The sequence below is a fragment of the Marmota monax genome, unplaced genomic scaffold, assembly GCF_021218885.2.
Source record: "Marmota monax isolate L192 unplaced genomic scaffold, Marmota_monax_Labrador192_F-V1.1 WCK01_AAM20220418_F8-fsc00050, whole genome shotgun sequence".
Lineage (NCBI taxonomy): Eukaryota > Metazoa > Chordata > Mammalia > Rodentia > Sciuridae > Marmota > Marmota monax.
This window is the reverse complement of record NW_026694552.1, coordinates 6221453-6241386: the sequence shown is the minus strand read 5'-3', so window position 1 is coordinate 6241386 and position 19934 is coordinate 6221453. Positions and strand designations below refer to the sequence as shown.

The 19934-nt window shown below is 42.1% G+C and overlaps 1 non-coding gene across 1 annotated transcript; it reads left to right on the top strand.

Annotated features, from left to right (window-relative positions):
* Positions 1 to 562: 562 nt before the first annotated feature.
* Positions 563 to 702, top strand: LOC124076813 (small nucleolar RNA SNORA12). Its single transcript, XR_006846478.1, has one exon. It is a non-coding gene; the product is annotated as a small nucleolar RNA SNORA12 (small nucleolar RNA).
* Positions 703 to 19934: the final 19232 nt, after the last annotated feature.

Here is a 19934-nt window from a genome sequence, read left to right as displayed (position 1 = left end):
ATTTGCCTAGCATGTGCAAGGCCTTGGGTTCTATACCTAGCATTGTGAACAAAACAAATAAAAGTTTCACCCAATGATTAGAAGGTCCAACAAACAAGACTGAATAGAAAAACTAGGGAAGTGAAGAGGAGTCCCTGAAATAAAATGAGGAAAGAATCTCAAGGAGTGAGAGATCAGCAGGACAAATGGTGTTGAGAAGCCCAGTAATTAAGGACAATTAACCATTGGGGTTGGTAAACTGGAGGAACTTTGACAAGAACAGTTTTGGTGAAGTGTTGGGGATGGAGGCTCAATTGAATGAGCTGGAAAATAAATGGACTTAAATAAAAGAGTGAATAGGAAATGAGACATGGAAACCATGTGTATAGACAACTTGTTTAAGAGTTGTTTTGAGGGCTGGGGATGCGGCTCAAGAGGTAGCGCGCTCGCCTGGCATGCATGCGGCCCGGGTTCGATCCTCAGCACCACATACAAACAAAGATGTTGTGTCCGCTAAAAAATAAATATTAAAAATTCACTCTCTCTTTAAAAAAAAAAGCATTTTTAAAAAAAGAGTTGTTTTGATTGTGTGGTTTCTTTCTGCTGCATTTGTTTTCAAATAGGCCTACTCTGTCACAGGCATTATATTGGAGCTAGTAAATGTTTGAAGACAGAAAGATCTATCTTAAGCTTTTCCTGCATCAGAGATTGGCTCCCACATGTGAAAACAAAAGTTATGTCTTGTTTTACAGAGAAGGGTGGAAGCACGTTGAGTTTGAGGCAGGTGGAAACTGAGGTGTCTGAGACACCCAGATGGTGTCCATTGAGGTAGATAGATATGCAGATCTGGAGCTCAGGAGAAAAATCTGGGATATATATATATATATATATATATATATCTCAACTCATCAATTCCTGGGCTTCAATGACTTATTGACTCATGTGAGTCAATAAGTCATTGAAGCCTAGGAATTGATGAGTTGAAAGAAGACAGTGGAAGCACTGAATAAAGATACCAATAATTTTGGGGCTGGGGTTGTGGCTCAGCAGTAGAGTGCTTGCCTCACACATGTGAGGCACTGGGTTCGATCCTCAGCACCACATAAAAATAAATAAAGATATTGTGTCCATCTTTTTAAAAAATACCAATAATTTGGTGGTGGTGGTGGGGTAATGATTCAGAAGTTGAGGAAATTTCTGGTTGATGACCTGAAAGGAGATGGTTAGATTGGTTGTTTCAAAGGACAAAGTTTGTCCATGAAAGACTAGCAAGAAGACTTCCTGAGATCCAAGGCTGCAAGGGAATTTGGAATTTGAAAGTGAGTCTAGATGGGGCCTACCTGTTGACATTTTGTAATCTGAAAACTGTGAATGAAGCTGTCCAGTATAATAAGACAAAAATTAACCCCTCCCTTTTTAAAAGAAAATGTATATTATGATACCATTTGTGTAAAATTTTATAAACTTCCAAAATTAAAGAGTATATAATATTCATGAACATACACTCAGTGGTAAAGACCCAAGAACTTAAATAAGAAGAACCCTTGCTAACTGCCAACTTCAGGATAATAGTTGTCAACAGTTGCCAGGGAAGGAAGGAGGGAAATGGAACAGGGAGAACATTAATTGTTTCTGCAGTGTTTTCTTTCTTTTTTAAAGAAATGATCTAAGGTAAAGATAGAAAATGTGAACACCTGTTAAATACAGACAGTAGCCATCTGAGTTATAATGGTACCAACCTCACTGGGTCATTGTGAAGAATAAGTTAATCTGTCTAAAGTGCTTCTGACAGGACTTACACATTACTGCACCCAATAAGTCTGAACTATTGGAATACATTTTTTTTTTTGCTTCTGTGCTTTTCTTTATGTTTGAAGACTTCCTGAATGTTTAGATATATGTTTGAAAACAAAATCAATCATTCCATGGAAAAAGGCCACTATTCATTTCCAAGCAATTTTTGTTCCAGCAGGCTGATTGCTGTTATAGGGACAGTAGTGAAAAGTCATTCATTACAAGTCATTCCATCTAATTGCCATACACCCATAGGAGTGGGAAAGGGAAGGTGTTGCAGATGCCTCGGAACGAAAATACAACCAGCTAAGCAGTGGGCTTATCAGAACTTCCTGATGGGTTTCCCTTGGACTTCTTACAAAGTTAAACTTGAACTTGATATGGAGTATCTTTGCCAGTCTGGGTGATTTGTAATTTCAGGAAGCTCCCTTTTATGGCTAAAGAGTAAAAGCAACAGTGGTGAGAACATCAGTATACCCTGCAGCAGTAGCAGAACCAGCTAAACTACTTAGAGTCTTAGACTGACTGAGGATTCTGGGAAACGCCCTCTTCCTTGGAGAGGGCACAGGCACAATACACAGAAACTGTAAAAGTAGTAGTAGAAAGCACCCAGGGGCAGTTGCACATGCAAGTAATCCAGCAGCTGTGGAAACTGAGCCAGGAGGGTCAAAAGTTCGAGGCCAGCTTCAGCAGTCCTAAATAAAACAAGCCATTGGAAAGTCAAGCTACCTCTTTGGACTAAGTCCGGCAAAGCTTCAGAGGACATTGGTGAAACAATGACATACTCCATAGAGGAGAAGCGATTCTTTGAAAATAACTGCATCCCAGGGCAGCCACCCTTGCTTCCCAGGTGAGGGCTTAGAATCAGAAGGACCAGGAAGACACAGTAACCTTTGGAAAAGAGCATGAAGACCCTACAGAAAACTAGGAGACCTGAGTTCTGTTTATTCCCAAACCTGCCACTAAGGGGCTAGGAGATGTCAGACCAGTCATCTCGTTTGCTCACTTGCCAGCCTGCCTGCTTTTCCCTTCCTCCCTCCTTCCCCTCCATTTTCCATAAGGATAGAAAGTTAGATGATTCCTAAAGGGCCCTCCAGCTTTGACTCTTTTTTAAATGGTTTTTTTTTTTATTATTTTTTAGTTGTAGTTGCACACAATACCTTTATTTATATGTGGTGCCGAGGATCAAACCCAGGGCCTCACACATGCTAAGGCAAGTGTTCTACCATTGAGCCCCAGCCCCACCTCACCAGCTTTGACTCTTAATGGTTATATACTCCCCAACATTTCTTTTCTTGTGGTACTGGGAGAAATAAACTCAGGGGTTCTCTACCACTGAGCCACATCCTCAGCCCTTTTTATTTTTTTTTTAATTTTGAGACAGGGTCTTGCTAAGGTGCTGAGGCTGGCCTTGAACTTGTGATCCTCCTGCCTCAGGCTCCAAAGACACTGGGATTAAAGGTGTGGGCCGTGGTACCCAGCCTGATGGCTCTGTTCTTACAACACACACTGCTCACTTTATCCATTGTAGCCCAGCTGAGAACTAAAACCTTGGGTAGATGGGAAATGGTCCTAATATATATCCAAGCATCTGTTTTGTTTTGTTTTTGGTACTGGGGATTGAACCCAGGGGCACTTAACCACTGAGCCACATCCTTAGTCCTTTTTATTTTTTATTTAGAGACAGGGTCTCACTAAGTTGCGTAGGGCCTCCCTAACTTGCTGAGGTTGGCTTTGAACTCATGATCCTCCTGCCTCAGCCTCCCAAACTGCTGGGATTACAGGCATACTTCACTACATCCTGCTCTAAGCATCTGTTTCTTCAGTCTTAGAATAATCAAAGCAAACATGTGAAGACTACACACAACGAATATGGAGGTAAGGACAAGATAGGGGACAATGAAAAGCAAGAGAGGCACCCTCAAGGCCCAAGAGCTGAGGGGCTGCTTAGTTAAAATTTTGGGGGGGGGAGTAATTACCAAGCTTGAGAGGAGAAAATGGGAAAACTTCTGGAAGGATATGATGGGGTTAAAGAGGGGTAGGTGGAGACTGGAGAGAGTGGTTGAACAGAGTCAGGTGGTTATTTCATTATTCCAACTTCACCTCTCCGTCTGAAAGGATTTCAGGTACTTTACGGGGGCATGAAAACTCTGTCAAAATGGCACAAATTAAAGATAGAAAAACAAAGGAGGTGGGTGCAAAGTTCAGCCAATAATAAGGCTACCAATGCATACCATAAAAACCTCAGCTGCCACAAAGGGTGGGCCCAAAAGTTGTCTCTAAGCTTTCTAGCAGCCAACAGGAAAGGGGAAACCTTTTACAATGTCCAAGAGATAAAAACAAACTAATTGCTCAGAAGGGCAACTGTTTTCAGTACTAAGATCAGACAGGAATTCCTTTCAGGGTCCTCGGAGAGGATGCTGTGGGATACAATGAACAACATCCTTGACAACATCCTTACAATAACGGTAGCAACAAGTTTCAAAGGGCTGTTTTTCATAAGGACCCTCAGGATCAACTGCCTGTTATCCCACCACAGCCAAGCAATTAGAAGCTAAAAATAGCGTGTGAAGGTGCAGAACACTGTGTCTAGTATGTTCACATGGGTGGGAAAAAGAAGATTATATATAGGCATGCATATGCATAGAACCTCTCTGGAAGAATAAATTGGTAATAGTGGTTGCCCCTAGGGAGAGGAAGTGGAGGAGTGTGGCCTGGGAGAGCAGACAGAGAGACTTCCTTTCATCATATACCATTTTTATTCTGCATGGATTTTTGTTAACCATGGCTTATTTCTTAAAATAAGAGCATTGGTTACAGAAATAATAATGGCATTAGAGTTTTAGAGGATCAGTAGGGTTTGACCTCCAAGCCACAGCCAGGCTGGGGATGTCCAAAAGTTATCCTTGATGTTTAAGAAAAGAAGAAAAGTAACAATTATTGAGCAACTCCTGGATGCTAAGGGGCTTTTGTTTGTATTATCTGACTTAATCCACACAACAATCCTGCAAGAGAAATCTACCTTATAAACAATCAACTCCTTTTCCTTAGAGAAGACACTGTTTTGTTTTATTCTATGATTGACTTTTGGGAGAAATGAGCAACTGGGAGGAAAATAAGCAGCTATAGGGAATTTAAGAAAAAGGGAACCTCCCCATGAACTATTCATTTAACTTAGCCTCTAGAACATTCTACCTTCTCCTTGCCTGGGCTTGACCACAGGTTTTCAGCATGCAAACCCTGATGGTTTGCCAGGCTTCAGTCAGAAAATCAAGATTCACTCAAAATTAAGGTAGCCCAATAAAAACAATGATGCCAAGTTAAATTTTAATCTCAGAAAAAATAATTAGCATAATTATGCCCCAAATGTTGCATGGCTTCATTACTGCCTGGTGGCAGTGAAAATCTCAGGTTTCTACTAGGCCTTTTCTGAAAACTAGTGGGGGTTGTATGGGGACACCTCCTTACAGCCTGGCTGGAGAGGAAATCTAGCTTTCCCGCTCCATCCCCGCTGATGTGGATGGGGTGGAGCCAGTTTTCTTTGTGATGTTTGGCTGTACTAGAGCAGTATTGTCTAAAAGTTTTATGTCTTGCTAGGTTGCCTCTTTCCTGGTCCTTTGCCTAGAGAGAGTTTGGATTTTTATAAAGCTTTAAAAATATCTCTGCCTATAGACATTTTTGGGTTGGCAGATTCTCTAGCACCCAGGCCCAGGATATATGAGGCAAAAAGAAACCTGGGGAATCCAATACCATCTTGTTTCTCTGGTTCTGAAGTCCCTAGTTGGCCCATTTCCCCCTCCATCCTAAAAAGTCTTATTAAGGTTTTTGAAAAATATATGATGCCTCTGGTTGTTATCTGACATCCCGTATTTTTATTTTCTAAATCTGGCCCAGGATCCCTATTACCAGCTGAGGCAATAATGACTACTGGGAATTTTAGAGGAATTTTCAACCCTAAAGAGTGCAACAATAAGAAGGTTCTGTTAAATCCTTATTATCTCAAAAAAATCATTTTTTTAAAAAGAATTAAGGTGATCCGCCAATTTTCTTTCCCATTTCTGGTAATCAGAGTTTTACTATGTTTCTACAATCTTGGCTAACTTCCCTTCCCAAGTATTTGCCAGTGACATTGAATTTGTGCTAATGAGGCCCTCTGCTGTCTGCAGAGAGAAGGGCAATTCCATAAATCTACAGGCTGTAGCAAATTTCTCTGCAGTAGAACAAGGTGATCAGGAGATTATAAATTACTTTCTTTTTTTTTTTTTTTTGAGAGAGAGAGAGAGAGAGAGAGAGAGAGAATTTTTTAATATTTATTTTTTAGTTATTGGCGGGCACAACATCTTTGTATGTGGTGCTGAGGATCGAACCCAGGCCACACGCATGCCAGGCGAGTGCGCTACCGCTTGAGCCACATCCCCAGCCCCAACTTTCAATTATTACAGTACCTGATCCTCATACTATGGGGATCTGTAATGCCATAGCCCTGTTTAGTTTCAAGATATTCTTTCCTTCTCTCCTCACATAGATATGTAGTAACATAGTTTGAAAAGGAAAGTTATCTCATTTTGGACATTTTAGTGATAAGCTCTTCCCATATCCCCCTAGTTGGGGTACTGGGAGCCACTTGGGGCCTCATTGAGGCAGGCCTGGGCATGACAGTTAGTAATATCTGACAAAGAGAGGGAAAAATTCACACAGGCCAAGCTAGGACATAGAGTTGTGTTATGGCCTTTACTCAACCAAACCAATAAGGAAAGTAGAATAGTGTTCCGGCCCAGGGACCAAACAGACCCCAATTTATGGAAAGTGGCTGGCTTTCTAATTAGCATTGGTTTCTGCTCCATCTACCAATTCACTGAGAATCTTGAGTAGGGGCAGGGAGGAAAGCAGCGGCAGATGGCATACTACAGACTCCTGGAAGGCACTGAAAAGGACACACACTAACACCATAGGTACAGCTACTCTCCCCCTGAAGGAAACAAAGTTACAATTGGTACTGATTCTGTGTTGTTCCAGAAAGGAAGGAAACTTACAGTTATTATTACTGCCATCAGGCACTCTATTTAGTTATATCATTTAATAGTCACAACAGCCCTGATAATAAATCTATATTGACTGAGAGTTGACACAGAAGTGACCAGCAATGTTCCAAGTACTTCATGTAAGTTGTTTCACTTAATCTTCACAATACCACCACCACAAAGTCATTACTGCTGTTACTATTTTATAGATCACACAGCCAAGAAGTTGAATAGCTGGGATTTGAATTCAGGTTTGATGCCACAGCTCAGGCTCTGAACCACTACCCTGAACTTTTGGGAAATAAGGAATTTGAACTGGGGTCTGTGAAGAACTTTCAAATCTCAGGGGCCAAGGTGAAGGAGTCAGATGGAGGAATGTATGCAAGAATTCACTCGCCCACACTCAGTCTGGAGAGAACTCTGAGCTGGTCAGAGTGGCTCTTGAAGCTGTTGGTATTTTCTGGTAAGCCCACCAGGTGCAGTGGTTATTCTTTGTGAGGGGCACAGTGGCTTACAGAAGGCAAGAAAGGACTTCCCACTGCTATCAATGTTTTGGGTTTTTTGTTTGTTTGTTTCGGTTTTTTGGGTACTGGGAAACTAACCCAGGGATGCTTTACCACTTAACTACACCCCCAGCCCTTTTAATTTTAATTTTTATTATTTTGAGACAGGGTCTCACCAAGTTGCTGTGGCTGGCCTTGAACTTGTGATCCTCCTCTCTCAGCCCCCAAGATGCTGGGATTACAGGTGTATGCCACCATGCCCAGCAATGTTTTGGGTTTTGATATGAATGGTAGATATGTCAAGTATGTGGAAAACTCATTGAGATATAAATTTATACAATTGTGTACTTTCTAATTTTGTTAAGGCATCGAGAGTTTTGGCAAGATGGAGTAGACATAATTCTGTACTTATATACACTTAAAAACTTTGGACATTATCCATAAAATAACCATAAGAAAGCTCAAAGGTGAAAAGAGGCAGCTAGCGCTCACTTTCCTCTCTCTCTCTCTCTCTCTCTCTCTCTCTCTCTCTCTGTATATCTATATATATATACAGAGAAAGAGAGAGAGAGAGAGAGAGAGAGATATCTCCCCTCTCTCTCTCCCTCTCTCCCTCCTATATCCCCTCCTTCCTGGCTTCCATGAGCTGACCAGCTTTCTTTCACCATATCCTTCTGCCAGAGCAATGGAGTCAGCTAACCAGGGACTGAACCTCTGAAAATGTGAACCCAAAATAATCCTTTCCTCATCTACAAAGGAAGAAAGGAACCCTGAGCAATTTCACAAGACCCTGTCTCAAAATAAAAAAAATAAAAAGGGCCAGTTCCTGGTGGGATTGCAAAATGGTGCAACCATGGAGATTCCTTGGAAAACTGGGAATGGAGCCATCATTTTAACAAGTTATCCCACTCCTTGGTCTATACCCAAATGACTTGAAAAAAGCATACTACAAGGACACAGCCACTTCAATGTTTAGAGCAGCTCAATTCGCAATAGCCAGACTGTGCAGCCAACCTAGATGCCCTTCAGTAGATGAATGGATAAAGAAACTGTGGTGTATATACACAATGAAATACTACTCAGTTTTAAAGAAGAATGAAATTATAGCATTTGCAGATAAATGGATGACGTTGGAGAATATCATGCTAAGCAAAGTAAGCCAAACCAAAGGCTGAATATTTTCTCTGATATGTGGATGCTGATCCATAATGGGGGCAAGGGAAGAATGGAGGAACTTTGGATTAGGGGAGGGAGGGGAGGGAAGGGTGTTGTGGGGGAGATGGTGGAATGAGACAGACATTATTACCCTATGTATGGGTAAGATTGAACAAATAGTGTGATTCTAATCATATACAACCAGCCAATTGAAAAGTTGTGCTCCATTTATGTAAAAAATAATTAATTAATAAAAAATAGGGCCGGGCGCAGTGGCTCACGCCTGTAATCCCAGTGGGGTTGAGGCAGGAGGATCGTGAGTTCAAAGCCAGCCTCAGAAAAAGCAAAGTGCTAAGCAATTCAGTGAGACTCTGTCTCTAAATAAAATACAAAATAGGACTGGGGATGTGGCCCCTGAGTTCACTTCCTGGTACCCTCCCCCCAAAACTATAAAACAAAATAAAATAAAAAATGGCTGGGGTTTTGAATCAGTTGTTTTAGTTAGTTTTTTCACTGCTGTGACTGAAATACCCAACCAGAACAATTACAGAGAAAAATTTATTTGGGGGCTCAAATTTCAGAGGTCTCAATCCATAGACAGTAGGCTCCATTCCTCAGGGCTGCAGGTGAGGTAGGACATTGTGGCGGAAGAGTGTGGTAGAGAGAAACAGCTCATATGAAGATCAAATAGCAGTGAGAAAGAGACTCCCCTCTCCAGATACAAAATATATACTCCATAGCCACACCCCCAATGAACCACTTCCTCCAGCCATACCCCACCTGCCTCCAATCACCACTTGGTTAATCCACTGGGGATTAATTTGCTGATTGCGTTAAGGCTATAATACAATTATTTCTCCTCCAAACCTTCTTGCATTATCTCACGTGTGAACTTTTGGGGACAACACATCTAAACTATAATATTCCACCCTTGGTCCCTGCAAATCTCTCACTCATCTGACAATGCAAAATACATTTAGTCCATTTTCAAAAGTCCACATATTCTCAACAGTTCCAAGATTGCTCAAAGTTCAAGTCCAAAGACTTCTCTGAGAATCAAGGCAATCTCGCACTATGAGCTTCTGTAAAATTAAAAGCAATTTACAAGCATTCAATATGTAATGGCACGCAGTAAACATTTCCATTCATAAAATTAGGGGCATAGAAATAAGGGATAGGACCAAAGGAAGACCAAAATCCAGCTGGGCAAACAAGTCCTGTAGCTCCTCCTCTAGCATCTGGGGCCATGAGTTTCTCTCCAAAAGACTTGCATAGCTCCTGAAATGCCCTCAAGCCATCTTTCTTAGGGTCTCTGGGCAAAATTTTTAGCATTTCTTTAGTGGTGGTAATGTCTTTAACAATTGCAATTTCCTTAGCCCCAGTTTTACTTGCAAATTTTAAGTCCAAGTTTTTAAAATCTTTCTGCTCTCATTAGCAGAACAAATTTGGCTAAAAGCTGCCAGCAATATCCATGTCACCACCTGAATGCTATGCTGCCTAGACATTTCTTCTGCCAGGTTAATAAATCCATCACTTTTAAAATCAGCCTCACAGAAAGTCTCAGGACACCAGCAAAATGCAGACAACTTCTCAGCGAGAACATAACATGAATGACCTCTAGTCCAATTACTAATAGAGTCCTCCGTTTCCTCTAAACCCTCTTGAGTCCTGTCTTCACTGTCCAGAGTCCTATTGGCATTCTGCTCTTCTGAGCCCCACAACAATCAGCCATTAAGTTCCTCTTACAACAACATAAAGCATTTCCAGCATGCACTACTAAGCCTCTTAATTCCTCCCACCAATTCCAAAATGCTCCAAAATGTTCTGAAGGTTAGTCACAGCAACGACCCCACTTCTTGGTACCAATTTCTGTTTTAGTCAGCTTTTTTTCTTTTTTTTTTTTTTGGCTGTGACTGAAAGATCTGAGCAGAATAATTGTAGAGGAGGAAAGGTATATTTGGGGGCTCACAGTTTCAGAGGTCTCAATCCATATATAGCAGGCTCCATTCCTTGGGGCTTGAGGTGAGACAGGACATCATGGCAGAATAGTATGACAGAGGGAAGCAGCTCACATCATGCTTATCAAAAAGCAGACAGACTCCACTCTCCGGATACAAATACATACCCCAAAGCCATGTCCCCAATTCCCACCTCCTCCAGCCACACCCTACCACTTCAGTTACCATTCAGTTAATCCCTTCAGGGATTAATTCACTGAGTAGGTTAAGGCTTTAGTGACCCAATCATTTTTCCTCCAAACCTTTTTGCATTGTCTCATGTGGGGGACACCATAACAAGGGTTAAACATCCCTGGGTTCAATCCCTAATACCAAAAGAAAAAAAAATTAAAAGGAAGAAGCTGGGGGCTGGGGATGTGGCTCAAGCGGTAGCGTGCTCGCCTGGCATGCGTGCGGCCCGGGTTCGATCCTCAGCACCACATACAAACAAAGATGTTGTGTCCGTCGAAAACTAAAAAAATAAATATTAAAAAAAAAAAAGGAAGAAGCTGGGGATTTCAGAACTCAGGAAAAGATATGATGGTAATTTCCCTGTTTTTTTTTTTTTTTTTTTTTTTTTGCCTCTTACATCCCAGATTTGGAGCTGAAGCAGCTGACAGCATGGAAATGGCAATGGATGCAGACCAAAAAGCCTTCTCTCTCTAGGCAAAGAACCAGGAAAGGGGCAGCCTAGGAAGAAAGAAAATTTTAGATGTTGATCACTCCATTAGCTAAATACCACAGGATAAATCATGGTTCTACTCTACCAGCAAAACCTGAATGGAAAGCAGAGACTTCAACACTTGCCAGGCTGCAACCAAGCACTCCAAACCCATGAGGATAGTCCCTACCAAGGTAGGTGTCTGACAAGGCACAGGAGAGAGCTGAAACTTTCATCTCCACAGACTGGTAATGAGGTACCCTCTCTCCAACAGTAATTATGGGCACCACATTGGCAGCCCAGATTTCCACCTCCATTAGTCAGTAAAATGTGGCCCCTCTCTTCCTTGCTGGGGTAGTGTCAGAAGTTCTAGTAGAGAGTCAAAACTTTCACTATCATGCAGCTGTATCAAGACTTCCACCCACTACCCTGTGATGTCATTGAGGCCATGTAGATCCTACCCTTCCTAGCCAGGAGGCATCAATGGAGGCCTAGTTCTGAAACTCCCAACCCCAACAGTAACAAGGAGGCTCCCTACATGGTTTTCAATGGAGTCTGAGTGGGGATCTGTACTTCTACCACCAGCTGGCAATAATGGGGTGTTACTCCACCCCCACTTCCCAGGCTGAACCAATATCAAAGGAAATCAGCTAAAACTGAAAACTGACAGAAGATCCAAAATGATTTGACTAGGCACTTCAGCAGAGAGCATAAGAATGGCAAATAAACACATGAAAAGATGTTAAACATCATTAGTCATTAAGGAAATGCAAATTAAAACCACAATGAAACATCACCACAAACCTATCAGAAGTAATGAAATAAAAGAGTGATAACATCAAATGCTGGTGAAGATATGGAGAAACTGGATCACTCATACATCACTGGTATGAATGTAAAATGGCACAGCTGCTCTGGAAAACAGTCCTGCAGTGGTTTTTTTTTTGTTTGTTTGTTTGTTTGTTTTGTTTTTTGTTTGTTTGTTTTTTTTAGAAAACTAGATATGTAACTACCACATGGTTTGCCAACTGCATTATTGAACATTAGTCCCAGGGAAATTCACACAAAAATGTGTCAATGAATGTTCCTAGCAGTTTTATTCTTAATAGCCCCAAACTGGAAACACATGTTCATTAACATGTGTTTTGATTTGGAACTGTAATATTCCCCAAAGTCTCATATATTGAAGGTTTGGTCCCCAATGCAGCAATGATCAGAGGTGCGGCTTTCAGGAAATGATTAGATCAAAGAGCTCTAAACTCTTCAGTGGGTTAATCCATTTGGTGGATTAATAATTTGAATATATGGGAGTTGGTGGAAACTGTAGGTAGGTGGGGCATGGTTGAAGGAAGTAGATTACTGGGGGCATAAACTTGGGGCCATATCTTGTCCCTCCCCTTCCCAAGTTCCATGAGCTGAGCAGCTGAGCAGCATGGCAGCATTCCTCTGCCATGTCCTTCCACCATGATATTCTGACTCACCTTAGACCCAAAGTAATGGAACCAGCTAACCATTTTCTGAAACCTCTGAAACTGTGAGCCCATATAAATCTTTCCTCCTCTAAGTTGTCTGTGTCAGGTATTTTTGTCACAGTGGTGAAAAGCTGACTAGCACAATGGGTGAATGGTTAAACAGACTATGTCACATCCATACTATGGAATTCTACTCAGGACTAAAAAGGAATAAACTACTAATACATGCAACAGCTTGAATGAAGCTCCAGAGAATTAGATAGGGTTAAAAAAGCCAATCCCCAATGTTGGGTGCAGAGCAGGCTGAACTGTGTTGTCTGCAGAGCAGGCTGAACAGATGTTGGCTGCAAGATAGCCCACGCACTCAAACCCCCCTCTATCTGGTCCTTTATCACCTGTTTGCCTCAAGTCTGAGCATTCAACCCTGCTTAAGGCTGAACACTTAACCCCCCCTTGGGCCAACAAGGCAGCTTGCAGACCCAGAGGCCCCATTAGATTTGGGCTATAAAAACTCCCTCCTGCCAGGCCCCCCTCTCTCTTGCTCTTTCTCTCTTGCTCTCTCTCTTGCTCTTTATCTTTCTTACGCGCGCTCTCTGTCTCTCTCTTTTGCTCTTGCTCTCTCCCTGTTCATCTCTTCTCTTTTCTCTCTCTCTCTTTCCTTCTTTCCTTTCTCTTTGTTGCACTGCTGCAATAAAGATCTTTTGATTGCTCCGAGTGTTGTGGTCACTTTCCTTTCACCCAACAGTTACGTATTGTATGATTCAATGTATGGGATAATATTATGGAAATGGAGAATAGATTTGCTGTTGCCAAGGGATAAGGTTAGGAAGGTAATGGGGTGGCTATAAAAGGGCAAGATAGGGATCCTTGCTCTGTATCTTGTATCTTTCCTATATCAGTTTATCAATTCTGGTTGCATACTGCACCACAGTTTTCCAAGAAGTTACTATTAGGAGAAACTGGATAAAGAGTATATGGAATCTCTCTGTATTATTTTTCAAACTACATGCGAATTTATAATTATCTCAAAGTAAAAGGTTTAGTCAAAAAGTGCATATGAAGCTGGATGTGGTGGCGCACACTTCTAATTCCAGCAGCTCAGGAGGTTGAGGCAGGAGGATTGTAAGTTCAAAACCAGCCTCAGCAATTTAGCAAGGCCCTAAGAAACTTGGCAAGACCCTGTCTCAAAATAAGAAAATAAAAAGGAATGGGGATGAGGGGATCCAAGATGGCAGGCTAGAGGAAGGCTGCATTCTGTGTCACTCTGTGACCTGGGATTCAAATAGTGGGAATACTGTTTCTCTGCAAGTTATTAGAGGACCCCTGACAGTGGCTGCCATGCAGGAATCCTGGGTGCTGTGCCTGGGCAGGTATCCAGACCTCAGCATCAGCACAGAACTCCCAGCCACTCGCCCATGCAGGACCTCCAGGTGCCCAAGCAGGACCATCAGCATCAGCACCCGTGCCGAACCCCAGGCCACCACCTGCACAGGAATCCCAGCTGCTGCTCCCACACAGGACACCCAGCCACTGCCCATATGCAAGACAGACCTCTGGCCGCCACTCCTGTGTGTACCCCCATCTACCAATGTGGTGCTCCCCCAGTCGCTTCTATCTTGGGACAGTGCAACCACTGCCATAGTCTCCTACACATGGTAGCTGCACATGGGGACACAGGACAGGGTCTGGAGACAGCCGCAGCCACAACACTGCATGCTACAGGGCTGCATCTCTGAACACACCGCCCAACACCACCACCTGGCCAAACCCTGACCGGGCACCCCATTTCTGAAAGCAGCCACCTCCATCTTGGGACACCTTTGTTGCCATCTTTAGTTGGGGCAATTCCAATCCTGGGATGCTGGCTGTGGCCTAGAAGCAATATCAAGGTACCTATAGTCCCCAACTCCTCCCTCTCCCCCAGAGTCACTAACCTGACACAGTGCTTTCGGCTACGTGGCCGGTGGGTAGCTCACAAAGCTGAACTGCATCTACGTTCATCAAACAAACTCTTCTCAAGTTCAAGACTCAAATAGACCATAACACAATAATTCTGGGTGACTTTAACACACTCCTTTCACGACTGGCTAGATCTTCCAAACAAAAGCGAAAAAAAGAAACTATAGAACTCAATAATACAATCAATAATTTAGTCTTAACAGACATATATAGAATATTGCATCCTTCAACAAGCGAATACACTTTCTTCTCAGCAGCATATGGATCCTTCTCTAAAATAGACCATATATTATGCCACAAAACAACTCTTAGCAAATGTAAAAAATGTAGAGATACTACCCTGCATTCTATCAGATCATAATGGAATGAAATTAGAAATCAATGATAAAATAAAAAATAGAAATTACTCCAACACCATATGCTACTGAATGAACAATGAATTACAGAAGACATTAAAGGGAGATTAAAAAATTGTAGAGGTAAATGAGAACACTGATACAACATATCAAAAATCTCTGGGACACTATGAAGGCAGTACTAAGAGGAAAGTTCATTGCATGGAGTTCATTCCTTAAAAGAAGAAAAAATCAACAAATAAATGACTTAATGTGCTGAGAGCCATAGCCAAGTAGGAATGACGCATGGCATTTTTGGTTGAAAGGTGACGCCAGCAAGCCATTGAGATGATACGATTATGTTAAGATCTGCATTCAATTGGATATTAGACCCCTGCTGTCCGCCTTGGTCTGCTACTTTGGAGCTCTAACGGGACTCCTGGAGAGTTCCCATTGGTTGGGGAAATGCGGTAGGAGGGATTTCCGGAGGAGGGATTTTCCTGTTGGTGTAGTGTGTCCTGGGAGAGCACCACGTGTGTGGTTCGGCATATTTCCCGAGAGCGTGCGTGGCATTGGCGGGAGTTTCAGAAATAAAGTTTGTTCCTGCTTGAGTGGCTCGTGATTTTGTGCCCGGCACTAATGTTACATCTGAACAGACGCTTCTCAGAAGATGATATATGATCAATCAACAAATATATGAAAAAAGAATGTTGAACATCTCTAGCAATTAGAGAAATGCAAATCAAAACTACTCTAAGATTTCATCTCACTCCAGTCAGAATGGCAGCTATTAAGAACACAAACAATAAGTGTTGGCAAGAATGTGGGGAAAAGGTACACTCATACATTGCTGGTGGAACTGAAAATTGTTGCAACTAATCTGGAAAATAGTATGGATATTCCTTGGAAAACTGGGAATGGAATCACCATTTGTGACCCAGCTGTTCCACTTCTTGGTTTATACCCAAAGGACTTAAAAACAGCATAGTACAGTGATGCAGCCACATCAATGTTTATAGCAACACAATTCACAATAGCTAAACTGTGGGACCAACCTAGATGTCCTTCAGTAGAAGAATGGATAAAGAAACTGTGGTATATATACACAATGGAATAATACTCAGCATTAAAAGAGAATAAAATCATGGCATTTGCAGGTAAATGGATGGAGTTGGAGAATATTATGCTAAGTGAAGTTAGCCAATCTCCAAAAACCAAATGCTGAATTTTTTCTCTGATATGAGGATGCTGATTCATAATGGGGATGTGGGGGGAGCATGGGAGGAATAGACGAACTCTAAATAGGGCAAAAGGGAGGGAGGGTAAGGGAGGGGGCATGTGGGTAGGAAAGACAGTAGAATGAAATGGACATCATTACCCTAAGTACATGTATGAAGACACAAATAGTGTGACTCTACTTTGAGTACAACCAGAGACATGAAAAATTGTACTCTGTATGTGTACTATGAACTGAAATGCATTCTGCTGTCATGCATAACAAATTAGAATTAATAAATAAATTTAAAAATAAAAGAAATGGATTAAAGTTCTTTTTAAAAAAGGATGGGGATGTGGTTCATTAGGTAAACCCCCCTGGGTTCAATCCCTGGTATCAAAAGAAAAAGGAAAGAAAAAAATGCATAAGAAATCAAAACCACAATGAAATGTCATCTCACGCCCATTAGTATGGATTTTATCAAATAGACCAATAAATAAATAAGTAAATACTGGTTGAGTTGGGTATGTAGCTCAGTGGTACACTGCTTGCCTAGCACGTGCAAGGATCTGTGTTAATCCCATTACTGCAAAAACAAAGATAAATAAGTACTGGTGAGGACATGGAGAAAGGGAAATTCATAAATTTTTTGGTAGATATATTAGTTGGCTTTTAATTGCTGTGATCAAAATACATAACAAGACCAATTTAGAAAACGAAAAATTTAGCCAGGTGCTGTAGACCATGCCTGTAATTCCAGCGACTTGGGTGGTTACATGAGTTCTAACCCAGCCTCAGCAATTTAGGGAGGCCCTAAGCAACTCAGTGAGACCCTGTCTCTAATAAAATGTAAAAAAAGGGCTGGAGTTGTGGTTCAGTGGTTAAGCACATCTGGGTCCAATCCCTGGTATTAAAAAAAAGGCAAAGTTTATTTTGGTTCATGATTTCAGAAGTTTTGTGGGTTTATTTTTTCTTGGGTCTTTTTACTTACACATGACAGTCAAATCCATTTTGATATAATTAATACAAGCATGGATTATATCTTATTGTAGATAGAACCCCATTATTTTGGATGTATACCAACTCCATTGTCTGGGCACAAGGTGAGGCAGAACATCATGGTGGAAGAGTGTGGTTGAGGAGCATTGCTACATTTATGGAAGCCAAGAAGCAGAGAAAGGAGGGGAAGGAACCACAGGGAAGATGCACCCTTCCGGGGCACTCCCAGGGACCACCTTCTCCAGTCACCCCCCACCTGTCCAGTTAACACCCAGCCAGTCAGTTTAAATTAGGATGGACTGATTAGCTTACAGCTCTCACAACCCAATCATTTCATCCAGGAATATTCCTGCATTAACACAGGAGCTTTTGGAGGACACCTTATGTCCAAACCATAAGAGAGGGAATGTAAATTAGTGCAGCCATTATGGAAAACAGTATGGAGTTTCCTCAGAAATCTAGAAACAAAACTACTTACTGTAAACCATCAATCCCAATCCTGGGTATACATACAAAAAAAATGAAATCAGTATGTTCAAGACATACCTGCATCCCATATTTATTGCACCGCTATTCACATTAGCCAAAATATGGAATCAATTGAGATATCCCCAGCCCTTTTTATTTATTTTATTTATTTTTAAAATAATGTTGATCCTAGTCTCTAGATTTTCTTTTAAAAAAAAATATTTATTTAGTTGTAGATGAACACACAGTATCTTTATTTATTTTTATGTGGGGCTGAGGATCGAACCCAGTGCCTCGCACATGTGAGGCAAGCGCTTTACCACTGAGCTACAGCCTCAGCCCCCCTTTCTATTTTTTATTTAGAAGCAAGTTTTCACTAAATTGCTAAGTCTGGCCTTGAGCACTTGATCTTTCTGCCTCGGCCTCCTGAGTCACTGGGATTACAGGCATGTGCGACCATGCAGGCTCAGTGGCTCCCCTTTAATCCCAGGATAAAGTTCAAATTCCTTAGGACATCTTACAGATAAGGTTCACATATAATTGATCACCATTTACTTTTTGGGGGGAGGGTACTACAGATTGAAGTCATGAGCACTCAACCATGAGCCAAATCCCCAGCCCTATTCTGTATTTTTTATTTAGAGGCAGAGTCTCACTAAATTGCTGAGCACATCACTGTTGCTGAGGCTAGCTTTGAATTCGTGATCCTCCTGCTCCAGCCTCTGGAGCCTCTGGGATTTCAGGCATATGCCACCACATCCAGCTCACCCATTTACTTTTGAGAATGAAATGGTGTGTGGTTAGGCATATACACTGGGCCCACAAGCATATGGTCCCTGTACTTATGCAATCCTTCGTGATCTAGTCTCACCAGCTCCACCCCTTGTCACAGCTCCCCAGTGCACTCCAATACAAAAACTCTCTCACACACACACATATGCAAATGCCCAAGCACACACACGTGCGCGTGTGCATACATACACAGCCACTTTGTTTCCTGGGTCCAGATAAACATATGGTATTCTGTCTGCTGAAACACCATTCTCCTCACTCTATTTGGTCAACTTCTTATCAACTCCTTCAATCTAACCCCCTACTTCAAGAGTCAAAATAACAGTGCTAAGAATATAGCTCAGCGGTAGAGCCCTTGTCTGGCTATGTGTGAGGCCCTGAGTTTGATTCCTAGCACCTCTGAAACAAAACAAAAAAAAATTACACGATTCTTATTTTCTTGGTGAGGCTGAGGCAGGAGTATCACAGGGTTTGAGGCCAACCTCTTACAATTTATTATTTTTTCTTTTTTTTTTAAAGAGAGAGAGAGAGAGAGAGACAGAGAGAATGAATTTTTTTTAATATTTATTTTTTAGTTTTCGGTGGACACAACATCTTTGTTTGTGGTGCTGAGGATTGAACCCGGCCGGGCCGCACGCATGCCAGGCAAGCACGCTACTGCTTGAGCCACATCCCCAGCCCAACCTCTTATAATTTAGCAAGACCCTGTCTCAAAATAAAAAGGGTTGGGGATGGAGCTTAGTGGTGGAGTGCTACCTGGGTTCAACCCCCAATACTGCAGAGATAAATAAATAGAATGATAACCTCCAACAAGTCCTTCCTGATGCCCAATACTGGCTTAGGTGCCCTCTCCTGTGCTCCCATAGCACCTTGTTCTTCCCTCTTCACAGCACTTATCACACCAGATCCTATCTGATTTCTTACCCAATTCCTCCTCTAATTGAGTGCACCTCAGGGTTGAGGATCTTGGTTTTTTGTTTGTTTGTTTGTTTGTTTGTTTTTGGTACCAGGGATTGAATTTAGGGGTTCTTTACCACTGACCCACATCCCTAGCCCTCTTCATTTATTTATTTATTTTTTTAAATTTTGAGACAGAGTCTCACTAAGTTGCCTGGGGCCTGCTAAGTTACTGAGGCTGGATTTGAACTTGCCATCTTCCTGCCTCAGCCTCTCAAGTTGCTAGGATTACAGGCTGGTGCTGTCACGACTGGCGACTATGTCATATTGGTGTGTATAACTCTAGGGACTGGCAGAGCTTGGCTTATGGAAATGCACTGATGATACACTTGGGTTTGTGCACTTGCCTATCTGCTAAGTGAGTGTGAACTGGCTACTGTGTCATCGCCCTGGCTTCTAGGGCACACAGGAGAAGAGGGGACCTGAAAGACTGACAGGGTCTCAAGGGACTGTGCAGCCAATCCTTAGAGCTGGAACCTTCTTTATTCCCCAGGTGTTCCTTCCCTTGGGCAACTGTTGGGCTCCCCCTAGTGGCAGCTGGGCACCAGTAACAGATCTCGTGCTCCAGATAGTGGCTGCAGGAAAGGAACTCTGGGAGTCCTGTTTGAGTTGGGGCGCTACCCTCA